Here is a 4,306-nt window from a genome sequence, read left to right on the forward strand (position 1 = left end):
TCGAATTTCATATTTTATTCCATAGTCAATGTGTTCATATGATTGCTTACTTTCCATTTTTATCTGTTCGTAAATATTCATGACATGCTACTTTCCACTATTATTTTCGCTATATATATGCATGATGCATCAGGTTGTTTAGGACGGTAGATCCTTAGACGCAAGCATAATCTTGTTGTACACAGTCTTAGTTTGTTCCTACATGAAAAATGACATATATAATGTCTATATAGTTCTTTGAAAGAAGAAAGGATTGTTGAATGTTTGGTGCTTCCAGTATGTGCCTGATTGTGGAGGAGATGTTGGAGATGAGGATGTGGCTTCTCCTACTTCAGAATGTAGTGTAATTAAACTGCTTCTTGCAGTTTATTTTGCAGTTTAGTCTTTTTTGGTTACTTCAGAATGTAGCGTAATTAAACGGCTTCTTGCATTCCAGTTAAGTAAAGTCTCTTTTGCACTCTATCTGCAACTTTTTCCTTTGGGGGTATTGGAATTATTTTCAGTATGATTGAATTGATTGTTAAGTGTGCAATGTATGTTAGTGATAGGTTTATAGCCGATTTTTTATTTTTCACAAAGTTGAGCAGAAAGCCTTTTGTTTCCAAGCCTACCCATCCTGACAACTTTTGAATGATCTGACCCTAAAACAAGATTTGTACATAAATTGCTATGATGGGCCAACTAAAGATCCAACTCAAGTACCCTTCTTCCGAGGTTAAGGAGAGAACTGTCTTGATGAACCCTTTTTCACCGCACACCGGCCCCATTCAATCTTTTCTACTGGATCGAACCACTGCAGAAACTAGGTAAGAGGAATCAAAGAAATGTGAGTATAAGACATGATGTTAACATCATTTTCTATGAATTTTATTTCTTGTACTATTGTACCTAAACATTTCTCTCTTAATCTCTCCCTAATAATAATAATAATAATAATATAATAAATAATAAAGCACGGATTGAGTCTTCGGGTTCACCGTCGCGACGCTTTTACGAAAGAGTCCAGGTTGTTTTAGGTAATAAACCCGCAGTACAATTTAAAGTTTGTGAACAGAGATAACGTTTCGTTCCAGCTTGGGCCTTTTCTAATGGGCCTGCAGAAAAACAATACGTATAGGACACAGGAGCACGGGCTCCTCAATGCGTACGGTAGCGCCGCCGCGCGCCCGTTCCTCTCTGGCGCCGCTGCCACCGCCCTGCTCTCGTTCCCCTCCCTATCCATCTCAATCTTCTCCGGTGCCACCACGATCTTCAACCTCCTGCCACCGTATGTCTCCGATTTGGATCGGAGTCCATGTTCCCCCAGGATAAGTGCTGCAACACAAATCCATGGCGTGCCCGACCCAGATTTGAGAGTGACTTGGCTGCCATTAGAAGGAGCCCTCGACCGGAATCTCCATTAAATCGCATCATATCGCAACTTTTGAAGAGTCGTCCAGGATCGTCTCAGCCGAGTTCGCCGGAAGAAAATCCGCCGCCCAAGCGTACTACACCTAAGCCTGAAGAACATCCCCTGCCGAACATGCTCCCCCAGAGGTATGTACTAGCTTTTGCCAAATTATTCTGTAAAATTTTCATCTACAATGTCAGAAAGTACTGCGCCTTTTTTCTCCAATCTTTGTATTTGTTCTGCTTGAAAAAATCTAGGACTGATCTGTCTGCCATTGTTCAGATCACATCTTCCTTTGCTAGAACACGTGAGCTGATTCCAACTTTGGCCTCAAGTTGCTCCCGTCGATGACAAGTGGTTAGTTTTATGGGGTTCACAATTGCCTTTTTCAACTATAATACAATAGTCAGTGCATGAGACAGAGATAACTCATGTTGGATCGACATCTCCATATCAGATAGCTATATTCAGCGCAAGTTATTGATATATTTCTTCAACTACCTCTCATTTACGGCATGCTGATTTTCTCATGAACTGCTTGTTGCAAATATAGGGAGGAGTGGGAATGCGGTGTTCATGAAATTGAGTATCTCAGAAGAGGTTTGGCACTTATTTTCCTCAACCTGTTATTCTTCAAATGTGCTTCCCATGGATTTGATCAACTTGGTGAGATAATGTTATGTGTCAGGTATGGGCGTATGGCCATAAGATACTCATGAAACTTATTTTATTTTGTCTCACACAAGATGTATGTTGTTTAGACTCATGTACTGCCAGTACTGGTGGATCGATGATCTAAGGATCATATGAATGATTAATGGAGGATAATTCATATTCAGTTCTCCTCTCAATTTTGGTGTTGCCAAGCTTGATCTTTATCCATCTAACTGACTGAAAGTGCCTTCTAATCACTATTGAACGCATATGTTAGTTAGTTTGACTGTATACACCACACAAAAGGTAAAAAATTCTCGAGAAACAAAAGGCACACCTAAAGGATTTTTTCTTAACAAAATGTATTAATTTGACTATTTGAGTATAAAAAATGTGCAATCGCAATCTTGCTTTTTTCAAGGAAAACAGGGGACTGCTACGTACTCGATATGGATCGAGGCTAATTATTGATCTCCCAAGTTAAAAATCTGAAAATAACTTTCATTTAGTAATGGATATATAGTCAAGAAAGGATGCCTTTCCCTAAAGATACAAAGCAAAATCGTGTTCATGTATGTCCGGCTGACAGATGAATCGATCTCCTTTCAAGTATCAACCCAACAACCTTCGTGTACGGGTCCATTGGCCTGCGTACCACACATCCCTTCACTAATTCCATCAGTATCATTCTTAACAAGGTAAGTATGATTCCCTAATCACTGATTTTATTAATTGATCTTTGATCCTTCATCCCTAATGTCGTTATACCTTATTGATTCTATAAAAGATCTCAAACAGGAACATACCATTTTTGAGGCTACAATTCCTATAACTTGCCTTGTCAATTTGATAAAATTATATGTGTGATGGAGGTTGTAACTTATAACAGTTTACATTGTCAGAATGATATTTGTGTCATCTCTAAACATATGTATATATTTGGTGTGCCGGATTTTCTGATGTAGATGATATATAAGAGGAAGCTATTCGACAATCCTGCTCAAGTTGGTACGGATCAGATCGATTTTATTCAGTAATATGCTTGATAGATACAAGCCTCCCTCTTCTGCCCTTCTTTTCTCCATCCTCTACAGGTCACCAACACATGTGAATCGTTCTCGTCAAGAGCATGCTTGTGACATCATTACTATATGTGATGCACGGCAAAAGGATGTTGTCAGAATGTAAAAACACATTTAACCATTTCCTGTTTTTTTTCTTGCCCATTTTCGCCGTCATATACACTGCATCTCCCACTGTAACGGACAACCAAATCTGTTTTCTTAAAAGTTTTAATCATTTCTATTGCAGCTAAGTGTTCAAGTACAATCTCTAGCCAAGTTCTCTTTGTTGTTGTGTTGAATTTTGAGGAAAGGCGGCCAAGCAGCTCGTGGCATCTATGTCACGCCTGCTCTGCCACTGCCTTGACCCGCCGCCGACGTCGCCGGTTGAGCCGCAAGGTTGCAAGATCATCATGGGGCCCATTGCATGGGCTCCGAGTATGCTTGATTGCCATGTCGGAGGCGAAGGTGCTAGAGCTTGGTGGCGTTTTTGCATTTGTGGATGCATGAATAATTGTCAAGGAGGCCGAAGCCAGCGCTATTATGGTTGGACTGAAGGAATTGTATAACGTATTCTGAGGCTCCTTGGTGGTGGAGATCGACTACGCAGTGGGGAAATGAGCTAGGGGCTGATTCTGTAAGCAGATCATTGTCGTGCCCAATTATTGTTGATATTAAATCTGCGCTGAGTATTTTTTAGGCATTATCACATCAGAACTGTCAAGAGGGACAAACAAGGGACTGGCTCATGAACTAGGCAATGACGCTAAAGCTCATGGAGACCTTGTGGTTGCGTATGGTGTCCCAGACCAACTCCATGATCAGCTCTGGAAGGAAAACAATGCAGCCTTGACGTCGGCCTAAGTCTTGATGTAATCCTAAAAAAAGATATTGCTTGCAGATAGGTTATACATAAACATGCATGTTGTAGGTCTGTTAATTTTAATTTTGAATACTGAGATCTATTCATATGCTTTCCTTACTCTTATGGCTAAAAAAATCCAGCAGACAGTGACTGAAATTTGTTAGTTTTACTCAACTTGCTGCTGCTTGATCAGTACTCAATCAGGCTGAGGGTGACCATGATAGCTGGTGTTGAGTAGGTATATGCATTGAATTTTCCGTTGTGCCAAAACTAACACATTAGAATCTTCCAATTTGGTGCTACCATATTTCAAAGTAAGAACACTATGATGCAAAG

General features: G+C 40.2%; 1 long non-coding RNA gene across 1 annotated transcript; it reads left to right on the top strand.

The window, feature by feature from the left end:
- The first annotated feature begins 1,097 nt into the window (after positions 1-1,097).
- LOC125524108 (uncharacterized) lies at positions 1,098-4,087 on the top strand. The gene is made up of 4 exons (XR_007290549.2): positions 1,098-1,536; positions 1,673-1,747; positions 1,944-3,228; positions 3,356-4,087. It is a non-coding gene; the product is annotated as an uncharacterized LOC125524108 (long non-coding RNA).
- The last annotated feature ends 219 nt before the right edge of the window (positions 4,088-4,306 follow it).

Source organism: Triticum urartu, chromosome 7A (genome assembly GCF_056163025.1).
Source record: "Triticum urartu cultivar PI428250 chromosome 7A, HENAU_Tu73, whole genome shotgun sequence".
Classification (NCBI taxonomy): Eukaryota; Viridiplantae; Streptophyta; class Magnoliopsida; order Poales; family Poaceae; genus Triticum; species Triticum urartu.